Source organism: Coccinella septempunctata, chromosome 8 (genome assembly GCF_907165205.1).
Source record: "Coccinella septempunctata chromosome 8, icCocSept1.1, whole genome shotgun sequence".
NCBI classification, from domain to species: Eukaryota; Metazoa; Arthropoda; class Insecta; order Coleoptera; family Coccinellidae; genus Coccinella; species Coccinella septempunctata.
Genome location: NC_058196.1, coordinates 30,391,657 through 30,416,811, shown reverse-complemented (window position 1 = coordinate 30,416,811; position 25,155 = coordinate 30,391,657).

The window sequence follows — 25,155 nt, the reverse complement described above, 5'->3', positions numbered from 1 at the left end:
CGTTTTCAAATCGAGCACAGATCGAACGCGATACTTCTACCCTTTGCAGGCTTTTGGTTAACATTCAAACATTTGGGGATCTACTTTGCAGCAATTTTTCTCATGTCCAAATCGACGTGAACTATATGATGAACGCGTTCATATGAAATATTCAGTGCTTCAGATATCCGTTTTAGCTCATTTCGACGGTCTGATAAAATTATGTCATGAACTGCATCGATATTTTCGGGGAGTGACACAAAAACTGGCCTTCCCGATCGGTCATTACCTTCAATGGAAAATTTACCTCTTTTGAATCTTACAGTCCAATTTTTCACTGTCCCATACGAAGGACATTGATCACAAAGGGTATTAAGCATATCTTCGGACCTCCTAACCCTTTTAAATACAGGTACTTGATGATGGCTCGATACTCCAATTTTTCGATTTTCACAATTTCGATGGACATCTCCTTGCTTTTAATTTATTGCGTAACTCTGGTTTACTTTTTTGACCTCAAACTTCACACTGACATTTCTAATGAGGTATTGTTCGTTGCTATGGTAACGCAATATCTTTTTTATGCATGGAACTGGTCTAGGCTAACTAGATATCAATACATCCTCGTAATTTCAAGAGCAAAGGCAAATTGCTTCACACAAAGAGCATCGCTATGAATTTTCCACTTTTGAACGAGATATTTTTGATGAATAAAATAGAATTTAATAGTTTAACACCGAAACTTATTGTCCTTGAGTGATGTGTTACCTAACCTAACTCAAACCAACCTAATCCAATCTAATCTGATCTAACCTCACATTATCTTCAAGACACACGAGCGATAGCCAATTGATTCTCTGAATTTCCTTCAATCAAATCGTACATCGATAGGCAGCAGACCCTAACGGACTGTTCCTCAACATCTGAGTGGTTTCAGCATGTCAAAGCAGATCCAATTCAGTCGAAACTATTTGACCAAAGACCGTAATTGGCTTGGGGTCGACCTGTAGAAGCGATGGTGTATCAAACATCGGTGTAACTTACTTTATAACCCAGTTATCCTTTACATATTGAATTATGAGATAGTTATGGGATGGGGTGTAGTCCAGATGATAAATTATTTATGAAGAACTTGCTATAGCCCTTATAATACCTACCGAAAATAGTGAATTATTACTGAGGTGTTTGTGAAATAGAACTGATGGGGAATTTTCATGAAAAAAACGGTGCAGAATACTGACATAATCATAACTGAATCATTGAAGAGTATAGTAAAATTTCGAATGAGATTTACAGAAGAATATAACAGGAGATACGCAAGTTGAAGAGATGACATTTCTGAGATGAAACTCTGAACGAAGGGAGATAGGCTCTCGAAATTGCTCGAAATAGATTAAGCGTGTTCGAAAACCTATATTAGCATACCAACATTTCAAATATCTGGCCCTATTTTGGAGAAAATAATTTTTTTTGTTTTTCCACTCTTCATTTTCGAGTTGACTTCGAAGAGCTCTCTGGAGTGCAATTCTCTATTGAAGCATCAACTGTTTGATTTTCCAGAATCTTGGGAACAAATTCTATGCACCCCATATCTTAGGATAGTAATGGAACATCCTGATTTTCAGACAGAGTAGCAAATAGGTCATTTTGGGGGGGTCTAACCCCTTGCTAATTTTTGACCTAAAAAATCGAGATTTACGAAATCGACTTTTTGTGCTAGGGTGGAAGCCTTGGCAATGCTGATTATAAAACCGGAAATCCCAATTCGATCAGACAAATATAACAGGAGATATCGCAGATTGAAAATGGCAATTTTTGAAAAATGACAATTCTAAGATGAAAATCTGAACGAAGGGAGATAGGCTTTCGAAAATGCTCGGAATAGATTCAACGTGTCCGAAAACCAATATTTTCATACCAAAATTTTAAATATCTGGCCCTGTTAAGTAGAAAATGATTTTTTTGTTTTTCCACTTTTCATTTTCGAGTTGACTTCGAAGAGCTCTCTGGAGTGCAATTCTCTATTGAATGATCAACTGTTTGGTTTTCTAGAAACTTCAAAACAAATTCTATGCACTCCATATCCTAAGACAGTAATAGAACATTCTGGTTTTTATACAGAGTAGCAAATAGATCATTTTAGGGGGGTCTAACCCCTTGCTCATTTTTGACCCAAAAAATCGAAATTTTCGAAATCGAGGTTTTGTGCTAGGGTAGAGGCCTGGGCAATGCTGATTATATAACCGGAAATCCCAATTGGATCAGACGAATATAACAGGAGATATCGCAGATTGAAAATGGCAATTTTTGAAAAATGACATTTCTAAGATGAAAATCTGAACGAAGGGAGATAGGCTTTCGAAAATGCTCGGAATAGATTCAGCGTGTTCGAAAACCTATATTTTCATACCAAAATTTCAAATATCTGGCCCTTTTAAGTAGTAAATAATTTTTTTGTTTTTCCACTTTTCATTTTCGAGTTGACTTCGAGGAGCTCTCTGGAGTGCAATTCTCTATTGAAGCATCAACTGTTTGATTTTCCAGGATCTTGGGAACAAATTCTATCCACTCCATATCCTAGGATAGTAATGGAACATCCTGATTTTCAGAGAGAGTAGCAAATATGTGATTTTAGGGGGGTCTAACCCCTTGCTCATTTTTGACCTAAAAAATCGAGATTTTCGAAATCGGGTTTTTGTGCTAGGGTGGAAGCCTAGGTGACGCTGATTATATAACCGGAAATCCCAATTGGATCAGACGAATATAACAGGAGATATCGCAGATAGAAAATTGCAATTTTTGAAAAATGTCATTTCCAGGATGAAAATCTAAACGAAGGGAGATAGGCTTTCGAAAATGCTCGCAATGGATTCAGCGTGTTCGAAAACCCATATTTTCATACTAAAATTCAAATATCTGGCCCTGTTTTGGAGAAAATAATTTTTTTTGTTTTTTCACTTTTCATTTTCGAGTTGACTTCGAAGAGCTCTCTGGAATGCAATTCTCTATTGAATCATCAACTGGTTGGTTTTCTAGAATCTTCAAAACAAGTTCTGTGCACTGCATATCCTAAGACAGTAATAGAACGTCCTGATTTTCAGACAGAGTAGCAAATAGGTCATTTTAGGGGGGTCTAACCCCTTGCTCATTTTTGAGCAAAAAAAATCGAGATTTTCGAAATGGAGTTTTTGTGCTATGGTGGAAGCCTTGGCAATGCTGATTATAAAACCGGAAATCCCAATTGGATCAGACGAATATAACAGGAGATATCGCAGATTGAAAATAGCAATTTTTAAAAAATGACATTTCTAAGATGAAACTCTGAACGAAGGGAGATAGGCTCTCGAAATTGCTCGAAATAGATTCAGCGTGTTCGCAAACCTATATTTGCATACCAACATTTCAAATATCTGGCCCTATTTTGGAGAAAATAATTTTTTTTGTTTTTCCACTCTTCATTTTCGAGTTGACTTCGAAGAGCTCTCTGGAGTGCAATTCTCTATCGAATCATCAACTGTTTGGTTTTTTAGAATCTTCAAAACAAATTCTATGGACTCTATATCCTAAGACAGTAATAGAACATCCTGATTTACAGTCAGAGTAACAAATAGGTCATTTTAGGGGGTCTAACCCCTTGCTCATTTTTTACCCAGAAAATCGAGATTGTCCAAATCGAATTTTGGTGCTAGAGTGGAAGCCTATGACACGCTGATCATATAACCGTGAATCCCAATAGGATCAGACGAATATAACAGGAAATATCGCAGATTGAAATTTGCAGTTTTTGAAAAAATCCCATGAAAAATGACATCTTGAGAACAAAATGGAACCTCCGGTAGGAAAATATATCAAAATACATAAGATTATTTCTCCATGCTATCAACTTAGTTCTAGTTGAACGTATGTAGGTTTCCAACTCCTGGGAGAAACCCCAGTGGGAATTTTAAAGTCGTAATGTCTGTTTTGTGAGTTTTAATGGGTGAATTTACTAAACACATTAAATTTTATGTGTTTATTCTGGTGTACGGAGTTTGGTTATTTATTACACTAGTTCGTACTCGAGAGAAGATACTTGACAATTGCACGAACACGTTTGTATTATTATCAAATCAAAATTAAAATACAGAGACTGAGGAGAGCTTTGAAACAACTATGATTTTGGACGAAAAAAAACAACTTTTCAACATTCTTTCGTTGTTCGTAAATCTTGATTCAATTTCTCACCCTACTATTCACTAAAATTACCCAGATTATCTAGGATTAGTTATCTAAACCTCCTAATTCGACTTCACTGATTGATTTTAGTTTTTTCAGACACAGGCACACAATATGGAGTACTTAGGGCTTGTCTTGATAACACATTTTAATTTTGGGATAGGCATTGAAGGCAGTTTTCACGAGGTCTGATATAGGTTTTCAACATTTTGTGAAGGTATAAAAGTCACAAAAACGATCTGGATGATGTCGACAACAAGAAAATAGTCTGTGAACATATAAAAATTACAAAATCAGTTGCAATTCAAAAACAGAAGCTGTTAGAGAAATATCGTTTATAAATTCGAGAAAAACACATTCAACTGAAGTGCTTAAAAAGAAAAAAACCAGAAAATTTTTCTTCATAGGCTGGTTTAATAATATTTTCAGATTTTCCGAAGACCAGCCCTGCCCTACAACGCCAACAAAACGTATAACGAATTTTTTCCCGGAATTCCCATGGCTACAAAATAAGCAATGGTTCTTCCTCTGCCCTCTACTCCTTCGTCCGTCTCAACTCCCCGGGGACCTGTGACCGCAAAAGCAGACGCGAAATTTGTTTTGAATTAGAGCCACTGTCAAAAACGGACGGTACAACAACAGCGTGCGCGGCCTAAGTTAAAGATGATAAATCGTCGAAAGTCAGCTTCGTCTCAACGATGAATAATGGATTGAAATGTTGTGAAAAGTTCCGAAAAAATGTTGGCGGGACTTTTCATACGGATGACAGCGGTTTGAATGGGGACGTTTATGTTGGACAAGGGTGAATTAGGGGAGGGATGTAGTTTGAAGGTGTTCAATTGGAATTTACTAATGCATTTTTATATGTTTCGAAGTCTCTTGAGAGAACAGTTGTTGAATTATCTGTATGAACGTCAAATGGACACGATATTTGGTGCAATAGGTACCGACCATAGGTCGGTATTCATAAAGAGTTCTAAAGATCGTAGTGCAGTGGGCCTGAATTTTGAAATTCTATGACACGTTCAAAAACCTTTAGGTAAGGAGCAGCACACAATAATTTGAAGCAAAAAATGAAAAAAACGATAAAACAGATACAAAATATCTAAGCAAAATATGCCACAAAATAATATAATGAATTTTCACAAAACAAGATTGAAATAACACCTTTTCACATCCCTAGAGTTAACGTAAAGATTCAAGCTGCCACTGCCGACTGACAAGCTACGTCAATGTCATGTTTGCAATGTCCTTATTTGCAGAGTCAACCTGAAGACGCTCTGAGATCTTAGAGCGAAACGTCGCTGACATTTGATGACATTAAATTTACCCCTATATTTTTAATAGGGAAAATGGTGTACCTGTGAAAGCTCAATTTGATGGCTTTTCTGTTATGAGTTAAGCACATTTAATATTTTTCATTCAAATTATTGGTTTTCGAAATATTCACGATTGAAATCGATTGATTTACACAGCATCTTTGAAGGAAAGACCATCGGCGTTGTTTGCAATTCAAATTAGAATATATCGAAAACGAATGGATTGAACGCAAGAAAATTAAATATGGTGAACTCAGCCTAGAAAGACCTTTCAACTGAGTAAAGAAGCGTTGGGAGGACCACTGCTTCGTAAACAGCTGTCTTGGTCTTCAGATTGAGGTCGTGATTTTGGAACACTCTGTCCTTTAGCTTCCAGAATGCCCCTGATGCTGAACTGATAGGGTTGTGTATTTCCGTGTCCAGGTTAGCCCTAGTATTTATGAAGCTTCTCAAGTGTTTTAACTGCTCGACCTGTTCTAGAGTTTCATCCTCCAGGCTGATATCTCTTTGAGGGCTTTCAGGCGTACTCCATAATAGTAAAAAGAATTAGAATTACATGTGCTGAAATGTCTGGCCATCGTCAATTGCGCTCACCCCTCTAGGTGATGAAACTTTTTAGTCGCTAGTTAGCTGTAGTAAGAAAAATTGTTGTTTCTTCAGCAAGCGTGGAAATTAGAAATTTTCCATACGCGACAACATCAACTGACCGCCGTGTTACTGACAAAAATATCGAGATGAATGTTCTCCTTTCATTTTGAGGTCCTGAACCTATACACAAATGTTCTTCAGACACCCTGTATAAATAAACGTCCCCAGATCAATCCAGCAGCGTGAGCAAGTTGATGAACCACCAATTACTGTACGATTTTCCTAAAAAAAAATTCACATTCATGACTGGAACACTTTCCGAACAGTTCCCTCAATCCCAATCCTGTTTCGTCGAAAAGCAAACTCCCAAATTAGATAAAATACCGTCCACGTCTCAATTCCCAAGACCAAACAAATTTCCTGCCGCTTCGGACAACGCTGAATATATACAAGTTGCAAACTACACGCAAACTAAATAAATCCGACGATCCGAAATGATAGAATTCCCATATCCACCATGCACACACACACACACAGGAAAACCCTGAAAGTTCTTAGTTTGTCCTCGCATCTTGTCGATCTCGCCAAAGGGGCATATGTTTGCAAACTCGGTCCCGCGGGGTGGTGACTTCTGGATCCACGGAGATCTAAGGACCCCTCAACGCCACAAGAAAGGGTCTAATTTTGACGGGTTTGTTTCCGAAGGGTAGGAGGTCGGACCAGATGTTCTGGAGGTTGCGTCTTCACATGCAAATTTATTTGCCGATAGGAAAATCTCACCAAAAGCATTTCCACGTGAATTTTTCCAAATCAAGACACAGTTCCACTCTTAAAAAGTTATCCCACCTCATTTTTATCTATTACTTTGGTTCAATCGACTGATTCACTACAGCAAAATGTCAAAATGTGCTGGAGATTGCGAAATACTTTTCCAGCCTCCTATAGTTCCCAAATTATTGCCTTTGCAGCGCCTCCAGAGCGTGACACTGATTGAAATACCGGCCGTTACTTCACCGTTTACCGCCTCTCACGGTCACAAGGGATGAAACTCCCGATCTGGACCAGAATTTCGATCAGGAATTAGGTGCTCCTGAAGGAACAGCTTCCGATTTCAATCTCATCAACGTGTCTGGGAAAAATTGGTATGGTACATGTGACGGGAATACTCCTGGCTGAAATTGGCGTTGAGAGGATCCGTATCCTTTGTATACAGAGTGGGCCATTGAGAACAAAACATCGGCTTCTTAAGTTGACAGATCTGAATTATATAAAAACGCTTGGACACGTAATTGTTTTATTCTAAGGGAAAAACTTCTAAGAACAAATTCAAAACCGTATCGATTCAACCCTTAGTGTTACAACCCCAACCCCTACAAGGTGAGTCTTTGACTCTTGCAGATATTTTAACAGTAGATTCTTGGGGTCAAAAGAAACACTTTTTTTTCGTAATTTCTTGTCTGCTTTTAACCTCACATTCCCTCCTTCAAGTTTAAGACCAGATATTGAGACAAACAATAAATATAACACTCAAGGGATCCTCAGCGAGCCAAACTTCCACCAAACTACCCCCCCAATCCAAATTTAAAATTCTTCACGACTCCTTCGCCCGCTTTAATCGCCATTAAAACCTGCAGTTTCGACGTTGGCAATACTGCCGCGGCTCGGGGGACGTACGTCATACGTCCTGCCAACTTGGAGCGGTTAAAAATTAAAACTTCATTCTTTTCGGGCCCCACGACAGCAACGACACTCCTGTTGACTTTGCATTCAGTTCTGTAATTGTTAAAGTTGAGCAGAAAGGATAATCATGTATTCCGTTTTTGCGGGGGGATGCGCGGGCCGGGGGATGGGAGGTCGTGCTATGAAATTAGCGTAGGTGCTGTGGGAATTCTTGGCGGGGAAGATGACACACATACGTTGGGTTTCGGAATGATGAAATATGCAGGGAAGCATGAAGAGTTGACCAAGGCAACGGTGGCAATCCGGCGTGAAATTATGGGTTTAATGTGATGGTTTGGGGGTTTTATTGGGCTTCTGGGTCGGGTAATGTTGGAGATTGTGAATGGAATTACGAAACTCGTAAGATATTTAAATGAATCAACTCGAAATATCTCTCAACGTCATTTTTTGACAGTATTTGTTAATGACAATGACGTATACTATCCTCTGACAGTAGATGTCACGATAGGTTGGCAGAAACAATGTCAAAAATTCTGTGTCATAGGAGAAAACCAAAAAAAGTCAGAATTTTTGGATGTTTCTAGGTTAAGTTGATGGGATGCTATTTCTGGTCTCCAAGCTTCATCAACGCCTTAGTATTGAACTCAGTTCTTTTTTGTTAAGTTTTGTAATTGAAACTACAGAAATTATTACTGATTTTTTGTGAATACCGAAACTCTTGAAATATTTAGGTGAATCAACTCCAAAAAAGTTCGTACAAATTCATCGTTACGTCAAAATATCTCTAGTCGTCATATTTTTGACAGTATTTGTCCATGACAATGACGGATTCTATCCTCTGACAGTAGATGTCACGATAAGTTGGCAGAAACTGACAAACAATGTCAAAAATTTTGTGTCATAGAAGAAAATTATAATAAAGAACTATAATGAATATGAAGAAGGCTATTTTGGATGCCTTTTCTGGTTTCCAATTTCTAGCTAAGCCTTGGCATTGAATTTAGTGTCGATGTAGTCAGAGTAATTATGTTTTTACGTTATGAAGTTTTCATCTCCTGTACTGACGATTAATATAAAAGCAAATTCTGAAACTTAGCTTTGAATTCATTCGAACGTCATTTGAAATGGAGTCGCAGAATCCTTTTCCACATATATTTCCCACTGTGGAAATCCCCGAATCCATTGATGCCCGCATTTCAGACCTGTATTCAATAGATGTTGATTGATGCATCCCAGGAGGTTTCGGTCAAAACATTGAGGAAATTGATGAATGACGAATGGAAAACTTTGCTTCGGAGAAAGTTCCATATGGAAGGTATGGATTGAAGTTTCCTCTGAAACTTTGCGAATACGCTGCATAAATTGGAGACAGATGAATATCTTACCTTGTTGACAGTAATTCGATTTCAATTCTTGTCATCATAGATGTCGATTGAGTCATATTCTGATGAATGAATGAATCCATTTCTACGATTTTCACGCAAAGTGAGTTTTTGAACCACCACACGTGTTTCGCGATCACAATATAGCATCGTCAGGTAGTATCTTCACCTACAATAAATGAGTTTCTTGAAATGTTTTGTAACTAAGCCATTAAGTTTCTTGAGGACTAGAATTTTCCGCTCCATGTCTCAAGATTGTCTCCCAGTGACATTTCTGATTCGGTTGTCTAATGGACCAACAGACAGGATAATAATGGTAGTAGTTAAAACTGCCGAGTACATATGGAATAAATTGAGACACATGTCGCACAAGTATGTACCAGTTACAGACAACGTATAGGGATTAATAGATCGTCCTAATTTAGTACTACACAGCTCCGCGCTGTATTGATATTAGGGTAATCTGTTTACGCAATTCCTCCTGCTGTACTTGATGAATTCGGATGCTGTATTGGAATTGGACAATTAATCATGGATATTCATGAAGATACCTCGTGAAGATTCGACTGGACTCAAGTCTGATAGTTTCAGCAAGCCGATTCAATAAAAATTGGCCATAAAGGTCACAAAAATAAGTTTTTTTGAATTATCTCCTTTCCTGGACTTCAAATTGTTTTCCCATTCATTATAAAAGTTGTAGAGCATAACATTGTCTACAAATTTTGTCCGAAGCAATTTTTTCTACGCTTGAACGTTTTTGAGATATATGGCGATGGATGTACATTAGACTGGGTTTCTACATTGACCTTGGCCTTTCGCATGTGTGGCTAAGCTCCTTGTACTTATCACCCTTTAGCTCGAAAATGGTTGAGAGTATGAAATATTGCTTCAGACAAAAGTTGTTTAGAGTTTAATTATCTTCAACGTGCATGATGAATTCAGAAACGATTAGAGGTAAAGGAAGGGAGGTATTTGAAAAAAATACCTTGTTATCATTTTCAAACTGACAGATTAAAAAAACCCCACTGATTAGTGTCAGACTAATGGGTTAACACGTCTGCAACACAGAATAATATTCCTGAATTTACAAAAGCTGTGAAGCGAAACTGACTATTAAAATTCGAACGAGATTCACGACGGAACGATGACAAACAACCCTAAAAATCGAATCAAACGAAACCGGGCATCGAGTCGTCGGAAATCAGGCCATAAAACAGAGTTACAGCGACACCCCTAAACCAATACGTTCCATCACAATGAAGTATGAAGTTCACCTCCAGAAAGCCATGGGCGCCCGCACCCCCCAGCGGTTATTTATTTCCCTCTGTGCCCCCGCTCGGTACATGGAGAGTGGTAATTTCGGGGGCCGTAAAACAATAATAAAATAAGGTTTTTGATTTGGCGTGATTAAAAAATGTGGGGTGAGGGTGAGACGGAGAAGAATAATTCTTTAGGCGTACCACGCTCGTCGCTGCCACGTCCCAAAGGATTTCGGACGCTCTGCTCTCTCCCTCTCTGCCTGATTTGAGTTTTTTTCTACGGACGGTATAGGGTTGCGTTATTTCGATGGCTTGTGTGTACGTGTGTTTTGTACGGAGATCTGCCATGATTTGCTGGAGGAAGAATTGAAACTGATAGAAAGTCGAGAGATTTTGAGCGATTTTTCGAATTAGAAATGAGGTACTGTACTCGACCAACGCTTTTTGGCTTCCAGAAATGATGTTTCACCATACTTCGAAACGTACAGATTCGATCAAACACAAAAAGGGTACATAGTTGAAGGTTTCTGCAGAATTGAAGTGACGTTAGGAGAACCTGGACAACAGTCTCTAAAATGCGTTTTTTTTTTCAAAATACTAATAGATATGTATCATGTTTGGATTGGATTGAAGTTTTGCACAAGTATTTGAATCGGCACTCACAAACTACACTGCCCAAAAATTGAAGAGGATATTTGGCCTATCTACATGTAATAAACAGGTTGTCCCTGGATTACTGGGAATAAATTTGGATATAGGTTAAGAAACCCAAAAAAAAACGAAAAGTTTCCATGGAGGTATGTCTGGAAACGTTTCCTTCAAGAGATACCTACGTTGCTTCAAAGATGGAGACCTGGTTATGAATTCATTCAATAAAGTAGGACCATGATGAACAAATGAAATTGAATAGAGATACGCCTTCTCACGCATCTCCCATAGCTAAAGAGAGAGCTATTTTTTCGGACACAGTTGAGAGGCAATGAAGTTTCTAGAAAAAAAATGTCATTTCAATACATATTTTTTGATTAGAGTAAATGAAAAGTTATGGTTTGAAATTAAAAAGGGTTGGCAATTTCACCTTTATCTGGTTTGTGGAATCGGTAAAAATTGAGTTCTAGGTGGAAGTCTATTTGAAAAATACCACCTCACAAGGGCGGCTCGTCAGAGGAGGCAAGGGAGGCTAAGCCTCCTCATAAAACTTAGAGCTAAAATACATTCACTTCGGGAATGTCCTCATTTTCAGAAAGTAATTTCTATATAAATTTTCCGAACACCTGAACTAGATATTCAGATAAAAATTAGTTCATTTTTCGGTCCTCCGCTCATAAAAATCCACCATAACAATCATACAATCCACCGGCTGCGTACGCGTCCGCCGCGTCGAATGTGAATATTTCCTAGAATTCCTAGTACTGCCTATTCGGACGGAGGCTGTTGGGCCTGCTGCCTCCGTTGATAGTGTAACTCAGGCATACGTTCTCTGGACTCGCATACTAGCCGAACAAGAATTCAGCTGACTTACTGTACCATATTCGCCCGTAAAATGTACCAGAGGAGGCTCAGCTCCCCTGTTCTCCATTGATTCTTTCGTGCCGTCTTCGACTATATTCGCTTGATCTCCGACGGTAGGGGCGTTGTCCGGCGGTAGTTGTTATGATTTCAATTTTCAATTTGAATGTAACGACTTCGTGGAGAACTGGAACTTCGGGAAATTTGTGACATATTCTTGTTAAGATAGGTTGTTTTGTTAGGGCGTTAGAGGTAAGTACTGATACGGATCAAAAAATAAAATGGAATTGAATATTGAGAATTAACTGTACACGTTGTTAAAACCTTTACAAGACCTCCACCAAATTTAATTACACTAAAGTCTACCGAAAGCGTCAGAATAGAAGTTTCAGTGTTGTTTGGTACGATAAATGTGATTGGTTAACTGGATCGATCAAACGGGAAAAATTATTTTGCTGGCCATATTTACTATTTTCTCATCAAACAGAATATACTTCATGGTTCAAAACGGGGTTTTCAGAATTGAAAAATTTACCGCGATCTATCGAAAGGCATAACAAGTAAAAGGAGCATATAGCATCCTCTTCCATTCAAAATTCATTATGTTGAAGAAGTATACTTTATTGACTGGAGTTTGTTCCAACACTCCTCGAAAACTATTAGCCTCCTCAGCTCTCATGACCACGAGCCGCCACTGCCACCTCAATATTTCATTTGTTTATCTCTGTCCCTCTGAAGAGAATTTAATCAATCCATAATCAAGTCATCTTTGCAGCAACGTAACTCTTCAACTAAACGTCTTATTTCGAGGTGCTGAACCTATTTTCGAATCTATTCTTATTAATCCTATATAAAAATAAATATTTTTTTTACATGGCTCTTATACAGGGTGGGTCTTCGAATCGTATAAATATTTTAACAGTATATTCTTGAGATCAAATCATTTCTTCTGAATCGGCTCGGTTTAGAAGATACAGGTTGTTGAAAAACCATAAAAAAAGTCATTTTAATTCTATCTCACAAACGGTTGCATCGAATGAAATGAATTTCGACATATAGTTTTTCATTTATTTGATGAATCTTTTTCGAACACAAGATATCACCCACGTCTTCCAGTTTTCTCACATTGACCATTACGTACCATAAAAATACCAAAATTTCAAAGAACCCATATCTTGAAACTAAATTGTACGCTGTCTGATGAATATTTGAACATTTTTCAAAATAAAAGCATTTTCTCATAGATTTAGCTCGTTATTCTGAAGGGAATTTTGTTTCACCAGGGGTGGCAAAGTTCATTTTGAAAACTTAAAATGGCTAAATTTTTTTATCAAGATCGTATCGGAAAAAATGGTATGGGAAAAAAATGTTTCTTTTAACCACAAGGATCTACTGTTGCAATATTTGTACGAGCAGAGAATCACCTTGTATATATGACTTCTCGATGCAAAATGGCGGATGCGTTGGGTCTCTTCGTTGCCATATTTTGTTACCATAAGGAATACCAGGCAATTGAGTAACATTTTATGTGACATAGAACACAGAACACCCAGAATTTATGAATTTATCAGAAGGAATTTCTAGGTGTAAACATTTTTGATTGATCAGGATGAGAAACGATCAATTTTTCAACTATATGTACATGGGGATTTTTGTTTTATCGTCTGTTCTCACAAAAAAAACTGAGTAATAACTCGAGTTTAGTAGGTATACAAAAATCAGTGAATGTTGTAAACAGGAGTTGATACACGCAATCTCATGGTGCTAATATTAAGACACTCTTTACTGGGCCACTTTATGTATTTGGAACCACACGTATGTTCGACTCCAACTAAAAACCGTTAGGAAGAACCTTTAAATTCGAAACTTTCTTATCTTTTGCCTTTGAAAAATCTAAAAATCTTGCGTTTCACACAGAAATAGCTGGAGACGAGAAAGTTTTCCAATTGAATGAGCTTTCTTGAGCTTTCTAGAGGTTTAAAGAATTTTCTAGGGGGTTTTAAGGGATACCTTCGCCAAAATAAGAAGTACTATGAGATTTTGCATATCATAAATCTCCTGTGTGGAGAAAAGACCATTTTTAAGGGGTGAATTCACAGGACTGTAACCTGTAACTCTGAAAGAGAGGGCCTCCTGGCAAAAATTATAAATAGTGATCTCCCAGTATTGTCTCGAGAATCTATGACTAAATTTTGTTCCATTAACTTGGGTACACACTGTATTTGAAATTCCCAGACCAGAAGTCGACTACTGTCGAAATTTAATCTATTCGAGGTGGAATTTTTCAAATCTCTCGTCAGGAATACTCTTCGAACTTCTGGGTGCTCTGAAATACTTCTTCCTTCCATAATTTCCTCCGCGAATTTCATCCCCGTCTCTCCCACCCCCAATTCCCACGTGCATAATCGATTAATCCGCAAAATTCATCATATCTCCTCTCGGCGAACGCTGAAAGATCACCGGACGGAGTACGCGATTAAACAAAATACAAGATGAAATCTCCGAAGGATCTCCCGAAGGATAACGCGGAAACTCGGTGGGTACGTCCGAGCGGAGGGCGAATAGCGTCGGCCAGAGGTGTGACGCCGTCGGCGCGTGGGCGCCCGCTGGGCGTCGCGCCGCCCAGCGCCACGCCCGCCCGCTCCGCGATCCGCCGAATGCGGGAATTCCGGGTCCCAGATGATTCCGGTATTTCTGAAATTGATGCGGAGCCAGGAGCTCCTTGGGACCCGGAGGATTCTTGTTTTTTTCGCGAAGAAACGTCGCCTCGGATGGAAGGGTCCCAGTCACTCCGGATAAAAGTTTTTACGGATCACTTCGAAGGTCCTGGGGGATTTGAGAGAAATGTTCGGGGATATTTTACTGATTCTGGAAGTATTGTTGGCGAATTTCACATAAATCTGAGGAAAATCGGTGTTTTCTCTGGGAAATTTCCACCTGAAAGTTACCAGAATATCTTACCACACTAATACTTGGAGAATTTTATAATAATTCATATTTTAAATGCTCCTTTTGGCCAGAAATCACTCAATTTTAAGGGACACCTAAGTCCCTTCAAGTAACACTGAGCTACTATTTCATTTTCACCAAGGTTTGGGAAATTTACACCTGAAAGTATCGAGAATATCATACCCCACCAAAACCTGGAGAATTTTATGATTATTCATATTTCAAATGCTCCTTTTGGTCAGAAATCACTTGATTCCAAGGGACACCTAAGTCTTTTCAAGTAACACTTAGCTACTACTTCATTTTCACCAAGGTGTCCAAGACAGGGGTTGGTTAGTGATCAATTTTCCCTTTAAATTCAACCCCTCTAGACGTCTGAAATATCTGTGACAGATGGAATAGGTTTTGAAGTAGCTGCTGGAAAAAAACCGTAGATTTATTTGGAATATTACTATAATAATGTCCATTTACACTGACTTACGAGGATATATTGAAAAATTCTTAGCCTACTATTGAACCAAACAAAATTTCAATGTCAAAATATTTTATTACTCAACATATTCTCCTCTTAATTGGATACATTTATTACAGCGAACCTGCAACGTCTCTAGACCTTTCAGAAAAAATGTTTCTTCTTGCTCTGCAAACCAGACCTCCACAGCTTTTATTACTTCCTCGTTGGAAGAAAATTTACGACCTTTAAAACTTTTTTACAGTTTAGGAAAGAGATGATAGTCGGATGGAGCCAAATCTGGTGAATAAGGGTGGTGTTCTAGTAATTCAAACCCTGAATCACGAATTTTTTGCATGGCAACATGAGATTTGTGTGCAGGGGCTTTGTCCTGCACAAACAAAACACCTTTGGATAGCTTTTCGCGTCTTATTTCTTAAATTTTTCCCATATAGTGGTCAGTAATGTCGATTAGTAATCTCCGGTTATTGTTCTACTCTTATCCAAAATTTCAATCATGATTACGCCATGGCATTCCCAAAAAAACTGAAGCAAGAACTTTTCCAGCAGATTTTTGGACACGAAACTTCTTTGGTCTTGGATAACCAGAGTGTCACCATTCCATCGATTGTTGCTTTGTTTCTGGATCGTAGAAATGTACCCAAGTCTCATCCATAGTAACAATTCGGTTTAAGAAGTCTACATCGCTTTCAAATCGAGCACAGATTGAACAAGATACTTCTACTCTTGCACGCTTTTAGTCAACATTCAAACATTTGGGGATCCATTTTGCAGCAATTTTTCTCATGTCCAAATTGACGGGAACTATATTCAGTGCTTCAGATATCCATTTTAGCCCAATTCGACGGTCTGATAAAATCATGTCGCCCCAGCTTTTAATACACCCTGTAAAAGCAAATTAGATTAGAGGGTAGACAATTGATTTTTCGAAGGATACACACTTCTATCCATACTCTTTCGAATTATTTCACTCCTCGTGTGAAATCGCGGGTTCAAGCTACATTCTCGTGAATTTCCCGAAATTCATCGCCACACCCCAACCCCCACGTCTACTTTAAACAAGTGAATAATGCGACACGTCCCCAAAACTCCAGGCAGGATCCGAAAAAACTCCGTTCTAACTGAATTTTCAAACCAGAATGGAAGACACCCAACGGAGCCATGAAAACCCATCAAATCGTCTTCTCATAGCCGCCTTGGACTGCCGCCATACAGCGTGTGTGTCGCGAAAGGATAAATATCGAAGCAGGCGACGACGACGACGTATAATACCTTCGCGTTGTAGTTCATCTCTCGCGACGTTACAATGAATAGATAATGCCTCCTTTACTCGCATGTAAATTGAATCGGAATGGAAATGAAACATCTCCCGGAAGAATACCGGAAGGGAGTTGCATTTGATGGTATCAGGGTGCGTGTGTGTGTTAGAGGGCGGGAAAAAATGTTGCCAGTTTCGAAAGAATTCTTGTTTATCGCTGATTGCATGCTGGATTCATGTTAAGGTTGTCCCAGTGGGGGGAGATGTGCATTAAACGGATGAAAAAGCTGTGAAGCTTGATTTTGCACGGAGTTTCGCTGGAATGCGTTCACGTACACTCAGCAAATTACGTTTTTGTTTTGAAATACGTCCATCTTGGGAGTGGGTTGAGCAAAACCATAAGGTAATTAAACCAGAACATTAAAACCAAACAAAGAAGATGAACCCTGAGCATATCGACGAGACTAACCGATCTCAACGCCACCTGGTGTCGAGATTTACAATTAGGTAGATTGGGGAGGATCTTCTGCTTTGAGATGGTACATACATCTATCAACAGTTGCTTAGAAGTTGCGTTTCTTATTGGAATTAACACGTTTGAGTTGTACGATTGACGATGAATAAACTGAAATGTCGAAATTCAGAGTATCGAACACAGCCCACCGAAATTTCCACATCGGAAAAGTCCTGCCCTGCCGATCTTCGGTGTACGGTGGTCTCTTCATTGCAGAGGTCCCCGAGGATACAGTGATAGAGCACAGTCTTGGGGTTTACCACTTACCATCACCTCTGGTGGAGTTTATAACCACTCTTTTAACCTACCGCTTTCCCCAGGAAGGAGGAGGCCAACCCTCATGGACCCCGGCTGCTTTAATTATTCAAAGACTGTTTGTTTTCCCATGTTCAGATCATCAACTTTTCGGTTTTGAGGCAGGTAGAGGTGCGGCCTTATTCGTAGATAATACGTGGTTCTGCATAATTGATATTCAACGTGTGGTTGCAAGTTTTTCCACACTTGGGAAATCAAGGTGGAAACAATTTCGGTTTTCCCGTTGGAAGGGGTAGGATGATGGACTCTTTTCGTGTATTGGTTAAGCCCGAGTAAGAAATAAGTTATCCAATTTATAATAACTTCAGTATTATGGTATTTACCTACTATTCTACTGAATGGGTCTTTGACTAGTACAGATATTTTAACAGAAGATTCTTAAACCGAATTTTTACTATCGATGAGACTTGGGTACATTTCTACGATCCAGAAGCAAAGCAACAATCGATGGAATGGCGAAACTCTGGATCTCCAAGACCTAAGAAGTTTCGTGTACAAAAATCTGATGGAAAAGTTCTTGCTTCAGTTTTTTGAGATTTTCATGGAGTAATCATGATTGATTTTCTGTAGGAGGGTAGAACAATAACCGGAGATTACTATTCGACATTACTGACCACTCTACGGAAAAAAAAAATTGAAGAGAAAAGACGCGGAAAGCTATCCAAAGGTGTTTTGTTTTCGCAGGACAACGCCCTTGCACACAAATCTCATGTTGCCATGCAAAAATTCGTGATCTAGGGTTTGAATTACTAGAACACCCCCTTTATTCACCAGATTTGGCTCCATAGGACTATCATCTGTTTCCTCAACTGAAAAAAACTTTAAAAGGTCGTAAATTTTCTTCCAACGAGGAGGTTATAAAAGTTATGGAGGTCTGGTTTGCAGAGCAAGAAGAAACATTTTTTTTGAAAGGTCTAAAGACATTGCAGGTTCGCTGTAATAAATCTATGAAACTCAGAGGAGAATATGTTGAGTAAAAAAATCTTTTGACAATTTTTGGTGAAATTACTCATTTTGATGACTTCTAACTTCTGTCAAATAGAAGCTTCACCTTTGAGAACACCCTGCATAGCTAGGAATGCAAGAATATTGTATCACTGTAGTCATCGTTCTTTTTTTGAGAAGCCAACTGAAAAAGTATAGAGATACCCTGTATAGATAACTCCACAAGACGACACATCGTGTAACCCCTGTATTGGTAATCTAGCCCCATCGGTTTTTGCAGTAGCAGGTTGAGCGATAGTTGCAGTAGGTCATGGACGACAGCATGAGTCAGGAAGGGATGGGGCTGAGTCAGATCCTTAGGGACCTCATTGTTAACAACGTAGAAATGCATCGTAGTAATGGAGTAGGAGGATGATTTTCGTTGGAGCCCTTGATGAAGGGTTGCTAGAATCATGTGGAAATTTATGGGTTCGCACCGTTTTTTCATTCAGGCAATAATTCATAACACACAGTGTTAAAGAATTTATACGACAGAACTTATAGGAATGTATTTGTTCTAGTCGGGAGTGTTCTGTTTTCTTTGTGATTACAATGTTTTTATCTTCATTTTCTCTCCATCTTTGCAAATTTCTTTATTATTTTCAACTTAAGAATTTATAAGACAGAATTTCTAGGAATGTATTTGCTCTAGTCAGGACTGTTCTGTTTTCTTTGTGATTACAATGTTTTTATCTTCATTTTCTCTCCATCTTTGCAAATTTCTTTATTATTTTCAACTAAAGAATTTATAAGACAGAATTTCTAGGAATGTATTTGCTCTAGTCAGGACTGTTCTGTTTTCTTTGTGATTACAATGTTTTTATCTTCATTTTCTCTCCATCTTTGCAAATTTCTTTATTATTTTCAACTAAAGAATTTATAAGACAGAATTTCTAGGAATGTATTTGCTCTAGTCAGGACTGTTCTGTTTTCTTTGTGATTACAATGTTTTTATCTTCATTTTCTCTCCATCTTTGCAAATTTCTTTATTATTTTCAACTAAAGAATTTATAAGACAGAATTTCTAGGAATGTATTTGCTCTAGTCAGGACTGTTCTGTTTTCTTTGTGATTACAATGTTTTTATCTTCATTTTCTCTTCATCTTTGCAAATTTCTTTATTATTTTCAACTAAAGAATTTATAAGACAGAATTTCTAGGAATGTATTTGCTCTAGTCAGGACTGTTCTGTTTTCTTTGTGATTACAATGTTTTTATCTTCATTTTCTCTCCATCTTTGCAAATTTCTTTATTATTTTCAACTAAAGAATTTATAAGACAGAATTTCTAGGAATGTATTTGCTCTAGTCAGGACTGTTCTGTTTTCTTTGTGATTACAATGTTTTTATATTCATTTTCTCTCTATCTTTGCAAATTTCTTTATTATTTGCAGCTAAAGAATTTATAGGACAGAATTTCTAGGAATGTATTTGCTCTAATCAGGAGAAGAAACGGTTCGTTTTTCAAAGACTTGAAGAAAAAGGAATTATTGTTCGTTACATAACTTGTTCCCCAATTGCAGTGTAAAGATACCATCTCTGCGTCAAGAATCTACTGCTGAAGCATCACTCTTGTCGTCAGGAATTCACTCAGTAGTGAAATTACTAATAGTCCAAATAGATCTGGTTTTTTCTCAAATTTTAATCCAGTTATTACCGAAACCTGAAATACATATACTCGAACAATGAAATTGTTGTGTTGTGTTCTGTTTTCTTTGTCACTACAATGTTTATTTCTTTATTTCTTCTCCCTTTCTTTGCAAATTTCCTTATTTTTAAGGTACTGGTTGGTTATTCAGGATAATATTGATTATCAGGCAAGCATATAAATCCGAGTGTTGGTTATTAAAGTGAAAAGTGAGCAGGAAACCTTCCACTTAAATGGATAAAGTTAGTTTTTTTCCCAGTTCATCGCAGCACGCTATCTCACCCTGTCGCAATTTTCTTCCGCTCTATTTCGATAATTATTTATCCCCCTTCCCGATGTCGGCCAGGCATTGTTGCTTCCGCAGCAGCGGCAGCGGATGATCCCAGAGGATTCTCGCGAGATCTCGCTCATAAATCCCTGCTCGAGAATCATAAAGCTGCCTTTCCGTTTTGTTCTATGGCCCGGACCGTTTCCCTTCCTCCTTTCCGTATATTTTTATAAATGGTCCTTGCTACGTACATAATCTACGATCGTTTCTCAGGAATTCCTCATGATTCTTTACGGTCGTCGCTATTACTTCGCTATCTTTCATCCTGGGATTTTTCTGCCTTCCGTTGGCTCGCCTGCGAACACTGGTAGTTGTTTTTTTCAGCACGTTTTGCATGTTTTTCTCTATGAAACAATATCTAGTATACAGGGGTTTGTGAGAATCAGTAAACTTCAGCTGATGCCAACGTTTCGCAAATATATTTTCGTTTCTTAACAGGTCATCATTGACAAAAATCGGACACAAATAAAAAATACAACCATTTACAAAACAAAAATCAATCTATCTCAACAAAATGGGCCATTACAGAGGTATGGTCTATCAAGAAACTAACTTACCAAAGCCAAAATATCCTTTCCAAGGATCTTTGTATCGGACATCAAATAGATTCCACCAACTCGCGCGCTGCAAGACTTCTTTCTGCATTTCAAACTTTGTGGAACAATCTGATGAGCATTGTTCGTCTAAGATTACGTTGTTGCGTTTGTTCAAGCTGTTTAATGTGTTGCCTGTAGGGCGTCCAGCTTTTGACTTCGTAAAGAAGGGTTGTAAACAGCGGTTCTGGTCATCAGACTGAGGTCGTGATTTTGAATCACTCTGTCCTTTACCTTCCAGAATGCCCCTTATGCTGAATTGATACGGTTGTGTATTTCCGTGTCCAGGTTAGCCCTAGTATTTATGAAGCTTCCCAAGTATTTGAACTGCTCGAGCTGTTCTAGAGTTTCATCCTCCAGGCTGATAGCTGTTTGAAGGTTTTCTGGCGGACTTACCAGGATTTTGGTTCTGTCAATATTGAGTCTAAGGACTAAAGCTTCGTATATATGTTTATTGGTGTCCAACATTATCTGTAGATCTTCTGAGCTGCTAGCGATAAGTGCGCAGTCTTCTGCTGTTGAAGTTCCGTTATAAAGTTTGTACGGGTTTTGGCTCTGAGGCGCTTCAGGTTAAACAGGCCTCCATCAAATCTGAATCTTAGTCCAATACCTCTTACAGGCATACTCATGTCAGCAATTATCGAGACAGCTATGGCGAAAATATTGCGCTAACACGCAGCCTTGTTAAACTGATAAAATATACATAGGACTCCTTGAAGCCATCCAAGATACTGGTGTTTATTGAAACCCTGGAGCTTGAGAGTGAGCTGTAGATGGCGCAGTTGTGAGAACAGCTCTGATGGAGGGCACAATAGACCTTTAGGTTACAGTGGACTGTAACCTCCTTACCAAACTATCAACTATCATTCAAGTGTTGAGATTTAAAAAAACATCCTTGATGAACAACAAAAACTCATATGTCCCCGTCCAACTTTCCCTCCACGACCAATCCCGTTAATCAGTCCGTACCGACGTTCTACCGAGTCATTGTCTTCGGTTATTTCGAGCTCAGGCAGAAGCCCCGCCGACAAAACCGCCGCCGCCGCCCGCGTAGGCAGCGGAGATAAGCAATTTTCTCGACTCCTGATTGAGGATTTTCCTGTGGGAATAAAAACTCCATCTACAAATGAACGTCCGTGACAAGAGCCATAATTCGTCCCCGGCAATCGGGGGCGGCCGAAGACGGCCTTCGCGACATAGAGCTATGGTCCGGTGGCTGTCGATGCGGGATGACCCCACGGTTACTTCCCCGCGTCGGTATCGCAGCACACGTAGGGGTTGGCGGAAGGGACGGAGAGGTTATTATATCCAGGGAGGTTGATATGGAAAGTAATCAAGTCGTGTGTGTAGCGTATCCCCGAGGAGATCTGGTTTATTGGCATTTATAACTGCTGAGTATTTCGTGGAAGAAGATGAGAGAAAATGTGGATATAACTCAACGTTGCTGCTTGCTGCAGCACATTTGAATTTTGTTAGCACAATTGTATTGTATTTTATTGTATTGTATTGCCTTGATTCTACCTAGGTACCGAAATACCCCTCAGAAGTACTTCCCGACCGAATGTGGTCTGGCGTGCGAACCCTCTGGAGACGCCTGCGGTCGCTTGATGGATTGTTGTACATTCGTATTCGGGAAATACATTGAAAATGAAGTACACACTGTTTGTTTTTTATCAACGATCAACATGAAAATAGTTTCATCATCATCATCATCATTGCTGTATCCCGTTGCCGGGAATGAATCTACAAAAAGACCAAAAAAGGAAAAAAAAAGAAAAAGAAAAGAAAAAAAAAGGAAAAAAAATGCGAACAGACTTATAATTTTTCAGGGCTAATAGCGACTGTGTGCTCTCCTGTGACTGTAGAGACCCAACCGTGACCTACAGATCCTGCCACATTCCGGGCATGGATAGTCACCAACCAGATCCCGCCGCTGTATCCTTCTCGAGTTTCTATTACACCTGTGTACCAAAGACCTCCACTGTGACCTGTCTAACGCTAGTTGTTCCCAGTTATGGTTGGCGTTAACTGATTTTAGGGATTGATGTAGTGTATCCTTAAACCGCTTATACTGGTTTCCAGGCTCCCTCAGTGAATTCGCCATATAGAGCTATTTTGGGGAGTCTTGTGTCTTGCATCCTCAGAATGTGGCCGCTCCATCTGAGTCAGGCCCTCGTTACTTGAGTCTCAATTATTGTACAACTCGCGCGTTGCAAGACTTCTGCATTCGAAACTTTGTGGAACCATCTGATGTGCACTATTTGTCTTAGATGACGTTGTTGAGTTTGTTCAAGCTGTTTAATATGTCTCCTGTAGGGCGTCCAGCTTGCGCTTCCTTAAAGAAGCGTTGGGAGTCCACTGCTTTGTGAACAGCTGTCTTGGTCTTCAGATTGAGGTCGTGATTTTAAAACACTCTGTCCTTTAGCTTCCAGAATGCCCGTGATGCCGAATTGATATGGTTTTGTATTTTCGTGTCTAGGTTAGCCCTAGTATTTATGAAGCTTCCCAAGTATTTGAACTGCTCGACCTGTTCTAGAGTTTCATCCTCCAGTCTGATATCTGTTTGAAGGTTTTTCTGGCGGACTTACCAGGATTTTGGTTTTGTCGATATTGAGTCTAAGGCCTAAAGCTTCGTTTATATGTTTATAGGTGTCCAACATTATCTGTAGATCCTCTGAGCTGCTAGCGATAAGTGAACAATCGTCTGCATATTGAAGTTTACTCATTGGCGGAAAGAATTGAAATAATTTCTGTATTTTTCAGAAATAACCAGTGCGGAAACAGTACAGCAAATTCAGCCACGAAAAGCAAACCAATATTGTTTCAATTTCAAATGTGAATATTTTTAAAACATGTGCAGAACTAAGAAAAGTGAGGCCCTTCAAGAAACGTATCACTTACCCCATTCAAGAAACGTATCACTTACCCCATATGAACTATTTAAATTATAGAGGATTGGGGTATTACGTTCACGGGTATTATTGAATTACTTGACGAAGATGAAAACATAGTTTATTATGCTGAGACCTGTTTTCGTTACTTGATTACAAATGGAAACTGGCCAAATTGATACCAAATCTTCCTCACTGGTAATTCTGGCTTGTTATACGCGCCAATTGGGTTCATAGACCTGCCTAGTCTCTTTTTCTATCTGAAGGGTAAAGTTATTCTCCGATGGTTTTAGACCATATCTTTCAGGGCTAGAGAACGTTTAGGGTCAGGTCTATGAATATCATTGTTACAAAATGCAGATATCCTTCTTCTGAGTCATGGGGTAAAGAACTCGATGTCTAATTGCTTTTGTCACCACAAAGGTTGGGTTTAATTGAACATTTAATAAAAAATGGACGTATCCGAGCGTTTTCATACAATTCGCTTTTGCCTACATAGAGAGCCGCTGTTTCGTCTCCATTGGCCCACTCCGTATATCCAGAGCTCATCTTGAAACGATGAAAAATTTCAATTCTTTGTCTTCAGCCCGGGATTCATCACGACCAATTATGAATCCCACTTCGGCGTGATTAAAAATCCGTTTTAGTCGCTCTCAATCTGTGTAATGGAACTCTCGTCACTTCAATCAGGACGAAATATGTGCGCGACGAGATGAAGGTGCATCCATCGTTCGTTAAAACACTGGAAGAAGATGGGGCTGTTATCAATCAAGTCCATTTTCAGACTTACCCGTTTCAAAGTTAGCATTTTTCTTCAAATGGCTCACAGTCGTTCTTGTAATTAGGTAATTAGGTGGTCCAAATGGAATTTTTGGATTTGGTATGCTATTTGAAGTCAGAAAATTGATAAAATCCGATTTTTTTCGGTATAACAAGTAAGTACAAGCTTGGCTGTGGTATCTGGCTTTGAGCCTTCAGGAATCCACTTCTCTTCTCACCTCCTCTTTCTATAGCCTTCATTGAGTCGGTTCATGCAGTTTTCACCATCTACTTTTATTAGCCAGGGCCAAGACGAACCGCGAGGGCCAAAGGCCCGAGCCATCACCGAGGTCAACCATGAGGGCCAAAGGTCCTAGTTACGACTAAGGCGAATCGCGAGGCTAAGGCTGTATAATATTTCTACTATGTGTTCCAAAACATGAGAAACATCTATAAGCCATTCTTCTCCATGATACGAAAAATATTCTGTTATATTTTTTTTGGGCGACCCCATG